Genomic DNA, 18,512 nt, shown 5'->3' on the forward strand with positions numbered 1-18,512 from the left:
TAACTTTGTCTTCTCTAACCGTGTGTAGTTCCTTGACACTTACAAAAAAAGTATTTTAAGGGCAACAGCAGCAACATCTGCCCAAAGGCCCCCTCTTCCATATTGTCACCAAGAAAATTTCCTCTCTTCTCCAAACGTTCCCATCATGGCGGCAGACTTCTCTTCCCATTTCCTGACTCTAGATGCCTCCTTCCCTACAGGCGTCCCCAAACTATGGTCCATGGGCCGCATGCAGCCCCCTGAGGCCATTTATCTGGCCCCACCTCACTTCCGGAAGGGGCATCTCTTTCATTGGTGGTCAGTGAGAGGAATACTGTATGTGGCAGCCCTCCAACGGTCTGAGGGACAGTGAACTGGCCCCCTGTGTAAAAAGTTTGGGGACCCCTGCCCTAGAAACACCACCGCTGGCCCACAGAATCTTCCAGGGCCTCCTCCAAGATCTCCATACAGTCTCCTCTCTTCTCCAGAGGCCCCTGCTTTTCTCTCTTCTCCCTCACATTTACATACTTGGTAATTTCAAGGAATGATAGTTGCCAGACTGAAAGTGTTCTAAAGATATATTACCCTCGCTTGCCAATATAACACAGCAGCTGGAATGGGGAAGACTTGTCCCAGGTCAAGAATTATGAAGAAGTCAGTTTATAGTAGATGTATTAATTTAGTTCATAAAGCAATGCTCATTCTAATACTTTGGGTCCTTCTAATATCTGTGTTCTCCTGTTACAAAATAGATTTTTAAAATGTATCCACATATCAGCAAATCTTATTTTACCCCAAGTTATAGCAAGGCAGTGTCTAATAAATGTTCAAGAAGAAAATATATTTATATTAACAGAAATTGCAGGAGTAAATTAAAACAAATTACTCCTTTCTTTAACAAATTTTCTTTGTGTCTGTATACAATAACATATTCCTGGGTTCTTATATTTAACCTCTTTTTAACACACTTCTTTATGTTTTTGGAATGAAGGGAAAACTGACAAAGTCATTGTGAACGTCCAAGGAGTCTATGGAACATTCTACTTTCAAAAAATACATAACTACTTGATCATTGTCTTTTATTCCCTCCTCTTTCACAGAGTCTTCTCATACTCTGTTGAGCCTTGTAAGCTCTTCAGTTTCCAGTATGCTACTAAGGAAGAAAGGAAGGGAGGGAAGGAGAGAGGGAGGAAGGAAGGAAGGAAGGAAGGAAGGAAGGAAGGAAGGAAGGAAGGAAGGAAGGAAGGAGGGAAGGAAGGAAGGAGGGAGGGAGGGAGGGAGGGAAGGAAGGAAGGAAGGAAGGAAGGAAAGAAGGAAGGAAGGAAGGAAGGAAAAGGGAAGGAAGGAAAGGGAAAAAAGAAAGAAATGGAAAAGAAGTATAAAATGCTTTAAGAGGCAAACACCCTTCGTCACTTTAGAGAAATGAAGGATTTACCCAGGCACTCCGGGGGAACCAGTTGTTTAACATTGCATCGATTTGCTATAAATGCAAAGGGTGACATAAAGGTACATACATCTCAGGAACCAATACTGCAGATGGTTTTACAATGGGGTTGATTTTTATTGATGACAAAAAAATATAAAGGAATCAGTTATGACCCAGTATTTAAAATAAAATACAGTATATGTTAAAAGGACAAAAATACAATAACACATCTATGGTAATTATCACTTTATACAATTTCTTTATGTTTCTCTTTAACTGTGAAGTAAGGGAACAGCTCAAGGGCATTAGAAAAAACAGAATTGGCCCTGGCCGGTTGGCTCAGCGGTAGAGCGTCGGCCTGGCATGCAGGAGTCCTGGGTTCGATCCCCAGCCAGGGCACAGAGGAGAAGCGCCCATCTGCTTCTCCACCCCTCCCCCTCTCTTTCCTCTCTGTCTCTCTCTTCCCCTCCCGCAGCCGAGGCTCCATTGGAGTAAAGATGGCCCGGCGCTGCGGATGGCTCTGTGGCCTCTGCCTTAGGCGCTAGAATGGCTCTGGTTGCAACAGAGCGATGCCCCAGATGGGCAGAGCATCACCCCCTGATGGGCATGCCGGGTGGATCCTGGTTGGGCGCATGCAGGAGTCTGTCTGACTGCCTCCCTGTTTCCAGCTTCGGAAAAATGAAAAAAAAAAAAAAAAAGAAAGAAAGAAAAGAAAAAACAGAATTAATGCAAACATCTTCCATCTTTTTTTTTTTTTTTTTTACCAACTCCAAGGTAATCTAAGGGATTTGTCTTAAGGTTCTTTATCCTGGGAAATCTAATACAAGCTTTACAATTATGAAAGACAACAGTAAGGAGGAAACAGTAGCACCTCTTTCCTGAGGGATCAGGTGAAGGGGATCAAGTGAGAGAGGTATGCTGACTAAGGTGCAGCAGCTGATGTTAAGCAAAAGAAGGCAGACATATAAGAGTGCATATTGTGTGATTTCATTTCCATGAAATTTAAGAACAGACCAGCTATATGGATAGAAATCAAACTAACGGTTTCCTGTGGTCACAAAAAAAGTCTTTGGAGCTAACAGAAATGGTATTTATCTTGATCAGAAGATAATTATAAATAAGAAGTTATTGAAGTGCCTTTAATATTTTACTGAATGTAAATTAGACCTCCGCCAAATACAGTTTAAAAAAATAAGTAAGGTGTTATTCCTGGCCTCAGGGAATATATTTCTTTAGAGTGATAAAAATGTTAAAATTTTAAGAGAGCTATTACTATCTCAAGAAAGGATTTCTTAGGTGTAATTTAGAGAATGCGGAAGAAGATTGGGAAGATTACTCCCAGTGTGGTAAATGGCATGAGAACGTGTCTGGAAGTTGTGATAGGCAGTATTCATGGAAGAATTTTGAAAAGTTTTTTTTTTTTTTCTGAAATAAAAGCTGCTAATACAAGTTGGCGTGAAATGAAATAGAAACTGCTAATGCAAGTTGGCGTGAAATTGTAAAGAAACTTGTGTGCCAGATTGAAATATTATCCGCCAGGTTGAGAGTATCCACTATCAACTTTTAAGCTGATTGGCACATCTCAAGTAATCAAAATTAATCTGATTGAGGCAGGAAGACCAGGAATCCTTGGTTTTCATGAAAGATACATGTTTGTAGTTGAGTCATTTTATCAATGCATTTCTTGCCTGTAGACTTTGGGGGATTGATAATCCTTCATTTCATATTCTCTCTATCCCTTTCAGTTCAAGCTGACAGTGTTTCTTCTGATACAAAAGTATCAAACCCGTTGTGGGTCTCCTGTGTATATCAGTCAAATGAGCAAGAAGCTTTCCTACAGGTCTATTCTAGATCATCTCATCTCTATTTGGCTTTTACTGAGCAACTGAAGGGATCTAGAAGTCACGTAATTAATCTTTTCAAAGAGCTTCTGGGGTGTGTGTTTGTGTGTGTGTGTGTGTGTGTGTGTGTGTGTGTGTGTGTGTGTATGAATACTCTGAACTTCTGATCTTCCTGATTTTAACAAAAGGTTTTCCAGTCACACTTTTTTTTTTCCAGTGCAGTTTTCTGACAGTGAATCTATTAATTCTAGTGGAGGTTTTCTTTCAATCTGGATAGGCTAAAGTTTTCTCAAATTGTGGAATCACAGTTGCTTTTTGTTTATCAATCTTCCCTCAATTTATTTCCTTGCTCTCACATTTTGCTATCAGCAGCAAGAAGAAACCAGTCTGCACCTTCCACACTTTGCTTGGAAATTTTCTCAGCTATATATCTTAGTTAATCGTTTACAAATTCTGCTTTCTACATACTTGTGGAACACAAGTCTCCAAACTTTCTGCCTCTATATAACAGGGATTTCCTTTCCTCTAATTTTCAATATGTTTCTCATTTCCTTCTGAGCCTTCACCAATAGTGCCTTAAAGTTCATCATTCTACCACCAGTTTGTTCATGGTAATTTAGATATTCTCTGTGGTGACATACATTTTCCCTACTATACTTTTCATTTTCTTCTGAGTCCTCAATAGCAGAGTCATTAACAACCATATTTCTACTAAGTCTGTTCAAGGCTCTTTAGACTTCTCAAAATTCATCTAGTCTTTGCCCATTGCCCAATTCCCAAGTAGCTTTCATATTTTAAGGTATTTGATACGACAGTACCCCACTTACAGGTAGGTATCAAAATCTGCATTTGTATTCTATGCTTGTTACTGCAATCTGTAATGCATTTTCTTTTTTTTCTTTTTTTCCTAACCCTAACCCTAACCCTAACCCTCTAATGCATTTTCAATAAAATAAAATACTAATAATATCTCACATGATATAAAATATCTTACAATGTATATAAAAGTCATATTTTCCCCACTGGTCACTTTCATTTTCATGCTAAGTTAAAATAATAATGGTATACTTTAATATCCAGAACTCTAATTTTCTCTCACCCAAGCTAGACACAGAAGAACTAACAAAAACAAAATTAAAAATTATGAATTTGGTTGATCTCTTTTTTATTGAATTTATTGGGGTGACATTGGTCAACAAAATTACATAGGTTTCTGGTGTGCTATTCTGTAACACATCAGTTATACACCACATCACACACTCACCGCCCCAAGTCAAGTCTCCTTCCATCACCACTTATCTCCCCTGTACCCTCCCCTTCATCCCCCTATTAACCTCTTAGTAATAAATTCTAGTAACAAATATGCTATAAAAATATACAAATATTACAAACAGGTCAAGTCCTCTAAGGATTTCTTGACAATTAAGAATAAAACATTGATAAAAGAAATTGAAAAAGACACAAATAAAAAAAATGATACTCCATGTTTATGGATCAGAAAAATTAACATAGTTAAAATGCCCATACTACTCAAAGCCATGTATAGATTGAATTTAATCCTTATCAAAATTCCAATGGCATTTTTCACAGAAATAGAAAAAAAAATGTCAAAACTCATATGGAACCTAAAAAGAACAGGAGGAGCCATTTCAATCTTGAGAAAGAAGAACAATGCTAGAAAAATTACACTTCTGGTTTCAAAATATATTACAAAACTATAGGAATCAAATGGTATGGTACACATGCCACACATAGACCAATAGAACAGAATCAAGAGCCCAAAATAAACTCATGCACATAAGGCCAATTACTATTTGACAAGGGGCCAAGAACAATCAATGAAGAAAGGACAGTGTCTTCAATAACCAGTTTTGGGCAAACTGGATATCCACATGCAAAAGAATAAAATATTTCTATTTTACACCACTCACAAAATTGATTCAAAATGGATTGAATAAGTAATGTAATACCTGAAACCACCAAACTTTCAGAAGAAAACATAGAGAAATTTACTTGAAAATTATTTTTTTGGTTATGACACCAAAAACACAAGTAACAAGCAACAATGAACCAGTAAGACCACATCAACCTAAAGGCTTCTGCACAGCAAAAGAAACGATCAACAAAATAATTACCTTTTTATTTGTTACTATGCAGGATATTTTTAATAGAAATGTAAAATACTTACCATTATTGGAAAATAGAAAGGTAAAAATGGAGTAATTGGGCACTGAATGAAAAATCCTAAAATAATGCTTATTTTTTGATACAGAAATGCAGGTGTTGATGTTAGAAATTTCTCCTGAGAAAATAAACAAATATGCTGAAGGCCTGTATATGCACAAAAAATAATGTGGCAGTATTATTTATACTATTAAAAAATATTAAACGTCCTAAATGTTTGTAATAGAGAATTGATTGAACAGCAATAAATATCAAATATTTAAATAGTGAAATCCTTATAACCACTAAAAATGATTATGTAGTTCTGTATTTATTGACTTGGAAATAATTTCATGATATTTTAAGTAAAAAAAGGAAATCTCACATATTTACATAGCCGTATGTAGATTATGATCCTCAGTTTGTATTATAAATTTATATATGCATGAGAAACAAAAGGCTTAAAGAATATTTGCCTATGTGTAATTATCACTGGAGTGAGATTATGGCTAATTTTATTTTAGTCTGTATGCCTTTCATCCTTTTCTGCATAAATGGGGAAACAGACATTAGGTCAATATTAATCATTGGAATTAAATGCATAAAAACCAGGGACAGTTTAACTGCATGCCCTAAGCATAACAGGTACCAAAACCTATAGATTAATTATTTGTTTGATTGACAGTCGATTGATTTGGTTGATTGATTGAAAAGGTGTCACAGAAGATAAGTGAACAGAAAGCCTAAGGAATTACAGAGGAAGAGTGATGTGATTAAATAACAAAGTTGACTGTGTTGTTGACAGCTGCAGAATAATTTTTATTCTGCTTTTTATAATTTAAGTTGTGGAGCTCTCTGTGTCTGCCCTCAATTTTCTATAGGGTTGGTAATACAACACCTTACAGTTTTTAAAGCACCTTCTTCTAACACCTCATTCGGGACTTACAATAATCCTGTAGGAGTCCAGGGTCTAGACTCCTCCTTTCAGATATGAAAACCAAAGCACAGAAAAGTGAATGATATATTAAAAGTCACAGAACTTGTGCACTAGCTAGGGTAATACTAGTGGCTGTAACAAATACCAAAATTTCATCTACTTAGTACGATAAGTCTAACGTTTTTATTTTTTTGAGACCCATCCAGGTGTTCCTAATTGGTGGAGAGTCACCCATGAAGTGCTCTTCAGAGATCTAGGCTCCTTGCATCTGTGACTTCACCTTCTTCTAATTTTCGAAGCATTTGTGCATGTAAGTTCTATGGTTCCGAATGGCATGCATAACTTCCGCTGATAATCTAGAATGGCTAGAACAACAGACATGGTCCCCCACCAGGATACAAGAGGATAGTGCTGAGAAGTAATCCCTGCTGAGGCAGATGCTTTGCGGTGCAACTCTTCTATAGAAGAAGAAAACCATGCTACCCGTCAGTAAGTACAACCTCTATGACTCAAATAAAATATATGACTGTTGACCTAGTGTTTTTGCTACCACCACACATTGCCTCTGCATCTAGAGTTGGCTCAGTGTGCACCACAGCTTTTGAGTGAGTTAAAGCTTGACAATCACACTGGGATGCACTGGTGGGAAGAATGCTTGAACCCACCGTGAGAAGAACCAGCCTGGCCCCCCCATATCTTAATGGGCCTGAATAAATCATGAAACCTCTCTACATCACCTTTATCAGATGCAATCCTGTATTTCCCAATCCTTCCCACTCAAGCTTCTGGACTTTTCTATTATTTTTCCCTAAGATGTTCAAACATTCCTATAATGTTGTAAGAGCCCACTAGAGCCCCTTAAGAGTAAGAGGCAGCTAGTAAAACCACATCATTGATATAGTCTATACAAACATTTAAAGAAAGACATTACTTAGCTATGGTGGTACTAGTTTGAGTAACTGTTTCATTTCTGTTAGGCTTTTGGAGAAAAAAAAATTAATTGCCCACTCCTGTTACTTCCTCTGTGACCTCCAAAAGCCCCAAACTGTTATCTGAAAATGTCTCTTGATTCTGTAATCTTGACAAATGAATTCCAGTCACACACGCTCTTCCTACAAAGAGAGTGTGCCTGGAAATACTGGTTTCTTCCTCCTCCACTTGTCGAACCCAGAAGTGTATATTGAGCTGGAAGTGGCTGGAGGTGATGGACGGAGAGCCACGTTAAAAGGCACATTTGGAGAAGCAGAGCAACAAGTCAGCCAGAAGCCTTGTTGTCCGTGATATTGTTTGAACTCTAATACTCCTTCATCGTTAATAAATCCATAATCAACTCTCCATCCTGAACATCTCACTCTTATCTTCTTACCATAATCTCCATGAAATATAGCAGAGAGAAAAATACAGAGAATTAATATATATAAGAAACCCCCATGCACCCCTTTTCTCCACCAGCTTTGTCAAGTCTTAGTACTTTTGTACACTTGTTTCTGATTCTTAAAGAAATAATGTAAATAATCTTTAAACTATTAAAGTCTGACTAGATACTGTTTCTTTATTCTACTGTCCTCTTTCTTCCTCAGAGATAAGCACTATCTGAATCTTACTAACCCTAATATTCCCTCCCAATCTAGTATTTATCATTTCCATGCACAAATTTTCAATAATGATAGCACTTTCTTTGCATAATATCAAACTTTATGTATGAGTGGTATCTTTTTGTATATATTGACCTATATTTATTTCTTTTGTTGCTAAAAGTGTTTTTGAAATTTAATTATTGAATGTATTATACTCTAGCACATCCATTTTAAGAGCTAGAAATCCACATTTGTGTATAAATACACCAAATTTTAAAATTCATTCTCCCTGTTAAAGATGTAAGTGACATATTACGTTACATTAACATCCTTGTACATGTTTTCTTGCACAAAATTATGAGAGTTTCTGCTATACACATATATAAAAATGGGTCAGATGTGGCACTCTGGTTTTTTTTTTTTTGTTTTTTCATTTTTCCGAAGCTGGAAACAGGGAGAGACAGTCAGACAGACTCCCGCATGCGCCCGACCGGGATCCACCCGGCACGCCCACCATGGGGCGACGCTCTGCCCACCTGGGCGTCGCCATGTTGCAACCAGAGCCACTCCAGCACCCGGGTCATCCCTGCTCCAATGGAGCCCCGGCTGCGGGAGGGGAAGAGAGAGACAGAGAGGAAAGCGTGGCGGAGGGGTGGAGAAGCAAATGGGCGCTTCTCCTGTGTGCCCTGGACGGGAATCGAACCCTGGTCCTCCGCACGCTAGGCGGACGCTCTACCGCTGAGCCAACCAGCCAGGGCACTCTGGGTTTTTTAAACGAGAGAGAATGAGAGGGAGAGAGGGTGATAAGGAGGGACAGACAAGGACAGACAGGCTGGAAGGGAGAGAGATGAGAAGCATCAATTCTTCATTGTGATATCATAGTTGTTCTTTGATTGCTTTCTCATATGTGCCTTGACCATGGGGCTCCAGCAGAGCAAGTGACCCCTTGTTCAAGCCAGTGACCTTGAACTCAAGCCAGCAACTTTGGACTCAAGCTAGCAACCTTGGGCTTCAAGCCAGTGACCTTTGTTCTCAAGCCAGCAACCATGGGATCATGTTTATGATCCCACACTCAAGCTGGCGAACCTGTGCTCAAGCCACTGACCTCAGGATTTTGAACCTGGGTCCTCAGCATCCCAGTCCAATACTCTATCCATTTGCCACTGCCTGATCGGGTGGTTTTAACGAGTCCTAAAAATTCCTGTTACTTCATTTAACTTGCCAAATGCCTTTTTATCAATCTGATTGGTTTTCATTTGTGTATCAATAATTCTTGGCATGATTAGTATGTTTTCATGGCTATTTGGGTTACTTATTCTGTTAATTGATTGTTCATGCCCTTTGTCTATTTTTATATTAGATTATTTCTTTTCAGTAATTTGTAAGACCTCACTATACATCCTGAGTAATAATCCCTTGTTCATTTGAGTTGCATGTATCTTTTCACAATGCTTGGCTTGTTTTTTGTTCTTTCTGTTTTTACTTTCTTTTGGGTTTCCTTTATTTATAATAATTTTAAGTTTTACTATAGTAAAAGTCATAAATATTTTCATTTATATTTATCTTTTCTACATCTTGTTTAAGAATTAAAACCTGTACTCACGAAGAGATTTTCCAATGTCTTTTCTGAAAGTTTTAATTTTCCTTAACCTTAGGATATTTAATTCCCCTAGTATTGTTTTTAAGTATCTAATATTATGAAAAAACTATTATTCCATACTTATTTATTAAATTAATAGAGCTAGTTCCACTATTTTATTATTCTTCAGAATTACATTTATTTTCTTGGCTTTTTGTGTTTTAGTAATAGCTTTAGAATCACATGATGAGATTTTTCTTTTTGAATTTGCACTGAATTCATAGATTCACTGAGATAGAGATTAATATCTTTATAATTTTAACTTTGATTAAAATTATAATCAAAATTATAAACTATGATTTTAAATCATCCAGGATCTTGGTTTATCTTTGTATGTTATCTTTTTTTTCCATCTTTCAATGCTGTTTGTAAAGTTCTCCACAAAGATCTTGCTTGTTTTTACATTTTTTTTTCTAGTGTTAACCGTAAAAAAGGCCAAACCTGTAGAGAATTGTTATAAGTTATTTGAGCCAAACTGATGAGAATTGCCAGATTTAGCAAAACCTCAAAAGCTCTAGAGAATGATGGCTTTGTGCTTCCTTTTATGTATCTGGAATTAAGGAGGAAACTAAGGAAGAGTGCATGAAGGAGCAAGAAAGCAAAGCAGGGATGTCTTTATGATTTGATTACAGTTAACAACGTCATGTGCTCCTTTGGGGGTGGTTATGCCTTCAAGGGTCTGAAAAAGTGGATTACTCTTGACATTTCAAAGGTGTTTTGTCCTAGATGCACAAGAACAAAGAACGTGTTTTAGGCAGCGATAAACCATTTATAGGCCTGGGCGCATTACTACCCATCATGGCCTGCCTACTTAAGAACTTATGATCTGATCACCCTGTAAAGTCACTTAACTTGTTGGAGCCCCTTCTTCTTTCACAGTAAGTACCTTACAGAATTTGTTAATATTTAATTATAAGATATTATATATATATATATATATATATACACACACACACACACATACCCTCTTTCCCTTCTATAATACCCACACTGTTGTCTATATACATAGGTTTTTTGCTTAATTCTTTTACCTCTTTCGCCCAGGCCCCCCACTACCATACCCTATTGGTTACTTCATGTGAGGAGAAATACTGTTCAATTTGTATATTGATGTTTTATCCAACAACCTAGCTTATTTTTCCTGTTAGTTCTAATAATTTGTCTGTAGAGTTTCTTAATTTGTCTATGTAGAATAAAACCAAAAATAAAAACTGATTTTTCTTTTTCTTTCCAATATGTATACTTATATTTCTTTTTCTTGTCTTATTCCACTTTCTAGGACTGCCAATAAAGAATATTGAGGAATATATTGATAGTGGGCATCAATTCTTGTTTTTTTTTCCTAATCAAAATGAAATGCTTCTAATTAATGGTTCATAGACATGTGATGTTTGCTCCAAGTTTTTCATAGTTCATATTTTAGGTTTGGAAAATTTCTTTATATTTCTAATTTGCTCTGAGTTTTTTATTTTGTGCTTGTTTTTTAATTATAGAGTTTTGCCAAGTTTGTCTGCATATATTAAGATAATCACATTCTTTTTCTCTGTTCATCAGCTAATGCAAATTATATTAGCATATTTTCTGATGTTAAATTATTCTTACATTCCTGAAATAAACTCTACTTGTTCATGTTTTTAAAAATACACTAGTAGAGATAATTGGATATTATTTAGGATGCTGCAACTATGTTTGTAAGTATGATTAATCTATATTTCTTTCTTTATTCTTTTAAAGTTTTTACCTGAGTTACAGTTTTCTTCCTTCTCTGTGCTCTGAAATAGAGAATGAAAGACATGATACAACTGTTTTTTAAAGCTTTGGTTGGCACTAAAACATAAAATACTACTCAGTATTATCATCTAAAAAAACAACTGTCCATTTCTAAATATTATTTCATTTTATTGAGCTTTTAATAGCTATATTTTTGTAACTTCCACTCACTATTTCAACTCTGCCTGCCTTTGTTTCATCATCTTTCCCTTTTTCATGAATACTATCTTTTCATTTAACTTTTTAAACATTCTAAAAATCTCACTTTAGTCTTTTCTGACTAGAGCTTTAATATAATTCTTAGTCTGTTGATTTTATTAATCTGTGTGTTTAGCATTAGATTTTTTTCTCTTGTTTTGTATATTGTTTTTTCTGTAGAATTTTTCTATTCTCTGTGTTCCCATCTCCTTTTCTCTTTCATCTCTATTCCTGGGGTCTCCCTTCTCAATCTGTAGTTGTTGAGATTGACACTCTGTGTCAACATACAGATCATATAAAAAATATCCTTTTTCTTTTTCCATCATAATTTAAGAGATATCACAAATTTAATCATCAGATGGTTTGGCTCAGTTCCTTGTTCTGAGGCAGTGTTTTTGTCTGCTTGTCTGTCGGGGCCCACAGAGTCCTATAAAGCTATGACTTCAGGCAGTGAGTCAGCCATAACTTTTTTCACCCTCATTTCAGGAGGTGGTGGGTCTACATCAGTTCCTGGCTTCAAGCTGTAAGCTTGGCTAGATCTGCCCTCTGTCTTGGTGCAGCAGATTCCAAGCTGCCACTGCCTGCTTCCAGAGTTGGAACATGGCAGGTTTTGGCTCTTCTCACATTCTATATTCCTGCTTTAATTGTGATCCTCAGATATGTTTACTTGTTTCTGTACCTAGCTCTATCATTTTTCCTATCTCCTTATATATAAAAAAACTCCATCTGCAGCTGCCAAGTGTTTAAAATAGAGGAGTTGTGAAAGCATAAATTCACTTAGCAATTTTACCCAAAATTGCTGAAAATTCACTTTAATTTATTTTGCATCTTTCCAAATGTCTGGTAAGAGCTATGCACACTGTTGACACTTGTGTGATCATATTAGGTGAACAAATGAATAAACAAATGAGTGAGGAAGGAGGTAATAAAATAAATAGCAGGAATAATTAAAGGAAAATGAATAGGTACAATGCTTACTCAAAGAGAGTTAAATGATTAAAACAACAGATTCAAAGTTTACAGGTAGAGGCTTTGAAAAAGGTATTCCTGAGACTGAAGTATTATTTCTCTATGTTTCCCTTATTTCAACCTTTCTCTGACCCTGAGTTGCAAGATACCTACTAGCAAAAGCCAAAACAATTCCTTTCTTCATTCACATTTAGTGAAAGAAAGATAAATTGATTTACCACAACTCTCTCAAGAATAGAAAAGCATTGTTAGAGGCTTCCAATAACCTCTAGCTGGGCTGGGTCTCATCAGATGAAACCACCTTAAACATTCATTCCCAAAAGACTATAAAAAAATGAGATTATCTTTCCACCAACCTGGCCCATTATTTAAGCAGTGGTCAATTTCTTTAACTTCACTGCTGCTTTTTACTGAGAAGGTATAGAATGTATACTGGAGAGTCAACCATAATATTCATCATTAGATAATTGACTTGTCTTCTTTAATGCCAATGGGTAAGTTATTTGATTGAGTAGGGACGAGAACATACGTTTAAGTTAAATTTCATTTTTCAGAGTAGAATATATTTATATATATTGATTTTAATTTAATTTATTGATTTTAGCAAGAGAGGAAGGGAGAAAGACAGAGACATCAAGCTGTTCCCGTGTGTGCTCTGACTGAGGATCCACCTGGCAACCTCTGTGCTTCAGGACAGGGCTCTAACCAGCCAGGCTCTTAGGCCAGAGTTCCAGAGTAGGATTAAAAAAACGTGATTTTAAAAATGTGGTCTGCTCATAAAATGATAAGTATGATGTACAAGAATATTCCTTATAGTAATTTAAATTATTTTTATCTATTTGATATGTTTTCCTTTTTAAAATCAGCTCTTTTTCTAGAATCTTACACAATTCTAAAATAATCCTATAAAGTAGGCATTATTATTATTCTCATTTAACAAGTAAACATTGAGAGTATCAACTAGTAGATGACAACTCTTTTGGGAAGATAGGTTATAGAAAGGGTGGCTAAACAATGACATGGTTGCTTGGATACGTTCACTCTTTCCTTGTACTTCCATAGGAGGGAGACTATAATATCCTGATCTAATGATGCTGGTTGTGGTAATATGGTTTGACTTAACCAGTGAGATATCAGCAGACATGAAATCTACAGAGATTTCAAGTGTACTGTGCAGTTTGACTTGCTTTTCTGCACTTGTGCCATCATAAAAATAACACACCTAAGCCAGCCTACAGGGGCAGGGAGCATGAAAGGCACAGGGAGCAGATGTGGACTAACTTTCAGCTTGGTACTAACACCAGTTAAACTAGCCTAGATGTACTAAAAATAAACATCTGTAATTTGGTTAAAGTAAGATGCACAAACAAGAAGTAATGGTATATTGTCATCGAGTTTTGGGGTGGTTTTTATGCAGCATTAAGAAGGTAGTAGCTAACTAACACAAGGAGAACAAGAAAATGAAAAGCAAGTAGGCAATATAAAGAAAAAAAATAACAAGCCCAAATATTTTTAATTGCCCAAGGTCACTCAGAAAATGGTAGAGCCAGACACAAATCTAAGTCTTTAGCCTCTAGATCCTTTGTTTTTCTAAGACATGCATTGATTCTCTTTAATAACAGAAATGTGGCAAGAAGTTTTATTATTTGACTACAGCACTGTAGTGTCAATGAGTAATTCAGCCTTATTATAGATCGTTATTACTCACCTCATTACATAGATTTATCAATGAGGACATAGAAGACAGTTATTAAATATAAGAAAAATGGGAAATACCTCTCAACCATTTATAAAGCTTTTGTTTCTATAACATATCAACCACATATTTATTAGAAAGCTGCTCTGTTCAATATGGCAGTGGCTAATCTCCTCTGACTAGTTAAATTAAATAATATTTAAACTTTAGTTCCTCAGTCACACCAGCTCCATGTTGCTGATGGTTACCAGTCTGGACAGCCCCCATATAGGATGCTTGCATCAGACATTTCTACTGGGCAAGACTGTTACAGAGAATATGCTAAGTAACTCCTCCTTTTCAGTGAAGTCCAGTTGACTCATTTATAGAGCTTTGTGATACTTTCAACATGCCGCACTTCACTGGGAATCCCTGGCTAAACAGTCTCTCTGGAATTAGGACATGTGGAGCCATATGATTCTGTCAGCATAGTTGGCTGGAGATGTTAAAGAAAATATATACAGGTAGTCCTGACCTCTGGCCCCTGATTCAGCTGGAGCTCACAGGGTAACAGAGCCTCTGTCTCCACATGAAAGCATCCGGTAGCACGCGCAGCAGTCAGGCAGCTGTGCTTACCTCCATCTTGCTGCCAAGCTCAGAAGGGAACAAAATCAGTTAAAGGGATACATTGCAGAGTTTACCGAGAAAGAAAACACCCAAATCTATAACGGTGAGAAGAAAGAGCTGGTAATAATAATAATAATAAAACACTAGGCATTAAGAACATTACAGCTCTTGGTCCAAATTGGCTCCTGTCTAGAGAAATTATCTTCGTTCTTTGGATTTTGTTATTCCTATCTGTAAGACAAACTGAGCATGACTTCTTATTGCCAAATGCCAGAATGCAGAATTTCCAGTATTATCAGACTTCATTGCCATCAGAGACCTGCTTTCCATTTCTAGACCAGCAGACAATGCTCACCTACCCATTGCAGAAATCTGACATTAGACATGTGTTAGAATCACTCCTTGGGGAATGAGGAAACTCTACATACAGAGTTAGACTCTCTAAGTCAAAGTGCTTGGGGCTCTTTGTCTTGAGAAGGAGCCACCAACCCACATTCAGAATCTTAGCTTTAGAGACACACTACACACATACCAAAAATCAGGTATTTAAAATATTATAGGTGCAATAGCAACTCTTAAAATGCATGAAATATAAAAAAAAGAATACATGACTGGTGTGAACAGTGTTTTACATTTTCTTTTCCAAATGAAAGAGACCCCCTGTTTCTTTTCATTTGGTGGCTTGGCTTAGACTTTCGTTTTTACAGTCCAGACAACCAGCAAAGTGAAATTCAAGCCTAATTTTGTTCTTTACAAAAAGAGCTTGTTTCAAAATAAAAAGGTTAATAAAAATAAATAAATAAATGAACTTGTCTGAGCTTTTCTGAAAGTTAGATTATTGCCGTGAAGAATGAGGTTATCCCTTACCACATTGGAATTACACACCACCTGAGTTTCCAACTCAGCACCCACACTAACGTATTATTACACCTACTCATACAAAGACAATTCACTTCCAGACTGTCCTAAATTCCAAAAATGAATCTAAATATTAAATATCAAACTTCCTTTTCTTTTATTCCTCATTAATCAATCTATTTTACACAGAAAAAAAAACTGACATGGAGATAAACCATTCAAGTCTGCCAACTAGTCAGTGCTTCATCAGTTAAACACATTATTATGATTTCTTATCAGAATTTTCTGAAGTTATTTATTTATCCTAGAAGTACAATTCTCATTAAAGTATATTATACATCTGAAGGTTGTTGATTAAATTTATCATAAGACAATTAACTATTGCATGTAAAGCAATATGAGAAGGCACAATTGACGCCAAGAGATACAAACAAGATGGTGGCATGGCTTTTGTTTTTCAAGAAGTATACATGTCACCTGACCAAGCAGTGGCAGAGTGAATAGGGCATCAACCTGGGATGCTGAGGATCCAGGTTCAAAACCCTGAGGTCACCAGCTCAACTGTGGGCTCATCCAGCTTTAGCGTGGGCTCCTCAGCTTGAGTGCTGGGTTGTCTGCTTGAGTATGGGATTATAGACATGACCCTATGGTCACTGGCTAGAGCCCAAGGTCGCTAACTTCAGCAAGGGGTCATTGGGTCAGCTGCCCCCCCGGATCAAGGCACATATGAGAAAGCAATCAATTAACAACTAAGGTGCTACAACTATGAGTTGATTCTTCTCATCTCTCTCTCTTCCTGTCTATCTGTCCCTGTCTATCTCTCTTTCTCACTAAAGAAATAAAAAGTATACATGTAATCTTTGATGGTATGATTGGAAATGCAAGCTATGCATCATAGGTCTAGGCATAGTGAAGTAGAGGGGCACAGCAAAGACATAAAAGAATTCAATATATTCTAACTGAAAGGATCAGAGAAGGCTTAGAAGAGAATTGAGCAAGTAAGCTGAGCCTGGAACAATGGAAAGCATTTGATAAGCAAAAAGGGAAGAAGAATGCTATTGTCCATAGCATGTTCCCAATGAGGTGAACTTTGTCATGAGACCGAACTCAGGGCATGCGGTGGGAAGTGAGAGGAAATGGAGTTGGGCAGGTACACTGAGAGCAGATGATTGAGTGACTGAATGACTTAAGGTATTTGAACTTTATATTCATTTTCTGAGTCATCAAATATTTCTAAGCAAGCAGTTGACATACTCTTATCTACATATTAGGGGGTCATTCTGGCAGCCTATAAGAAATGGGATAAAGTTGGAATCAAAAAGATCTGTTAGGAAAAAGTTTGCTGTCAAGAGATGGTGCAGGCCTGACATGGGGCAGAAAGGGCAGGGGCAGATATGTCTGACATTTCAGATACATCATCATGGAAAAGACAAGGTTAGTATTTCTAGACTTGATGAATATGAAGAATCTGACCTATTAAAACAAATCAACATTGTTTTCATTATACATTTTTCAAAATGCTATTTACTTTTGGATTGACTAAGATTTCCTAAGGAGATAGTGTTAACATATATATTATATATCTACATTGCCCTTTTTTCTCTGTCATAGTCTGTTCTCTATTGCTGAACCAAATAGCATAAATTCAAGTATAGATGACTTCAGTAGTACATATTCATTCATTCATTCATTCATTCATCTATTTGTGTGATCCATACCCCTTCACTGAGTATCTCTGTAGTATATAAGACATGGATGATATACATGTAAATAACTAATGTAAAAAAATATTTTCACCCTGGCTGGTTGGCTCAGCGGTAGAGCGTCAGCCCAGCGTGTAGAAGTCCAGGGTTTGATTCCCTGCCAGGGCACACAGGAGAAGTGCCCATCTGCTTCTCCACCTTTCCCCTCTCCTTGCTCTCTATCTCTCTCACATCCAAGGCTCCCACATCCAAGGCTCCATTGGAGTAAAGTCAGCCCAGGCACTGAGGACAGATCCATGGCCTCCACCTCAGGTACTATAATGGCTCCAGTTGCAACAGAACAATGCCCCAGATGGGCAGAGAGTATCGCCCCCTGGTGAGCATGCCTGGTGGATCTTGGTCGGGCACATGCACGAGTCTGTCTGTCTCCCCACTTCTAACTGCGGAAAAATACAAAATATATATATATATATTTTTTTTTTCAATGTTCATGGGGAAGAAGTGTTTCTACAGGGAAGATCACTTTGGGGGGGGAGGGATTTGAACTGAGCCTGGAAGAATAGGAAGGATTTGGATAAAGATGGTTTGTGAGAAAAGACGAGAGTGCAGGTAAGACAGACATGTCTGGGAAATGGCTGGGAGTCTCAGTAAACTTTAGAATACATAAAGGGCAGCCGTGAAAGCAGCAGTAAGAGAGGTGAGCTGGGAACAGATCTTGGAGCAGCTTAAAAATTAAGACCTGCCCAACTTGTGGTGGCGCAGTGGATAAAGCGTCGACCTGGAACACTGAGGTTTCTGGTTTGAAACCCCGGGCTTGCCTGATCAAGGCACATATGGGAGTTGACGCTTCCTGCTCCTCCTCCTTCTCTCTTTCTCTTTCTCTCTCCTCTCTAAAATAAATAAATAAAATATTTTTAAAAATTGGGACCTTATCTAGAAGAGAATAGTCACTACTGAGGATTTTAATCAGGGATTTGACATCTCCAAAATATTCAAAACAATGCTAGAATCAAATGCTCACATAAGCTAGAAAGTTTGTCTTCATTTTCTGTTTTAAAGCTATCATAAAATATAAGAAAATTTTTCTCCCTCTAATTTGAGTAACTAATTAGCATATGGAGGATTAAAATGTTTGAGGTGTCATCAATCC

The sequence above is a fragment of the Saccopteryx bilineata genome, chromosome 11 (assembly GCF_036850765.1).
Source record: "Saccopteryx bilineata isolate mSacBil1 chromosome 11, mSacBil1_pri_phased_curated, whole genome shotgun sequence".
NCBI lineage: Eukaryota > Metazoa > Chordata > Mammalia > Chiroptera > Emballonuridae > Saccopteryx > Saccopteryx bilineata.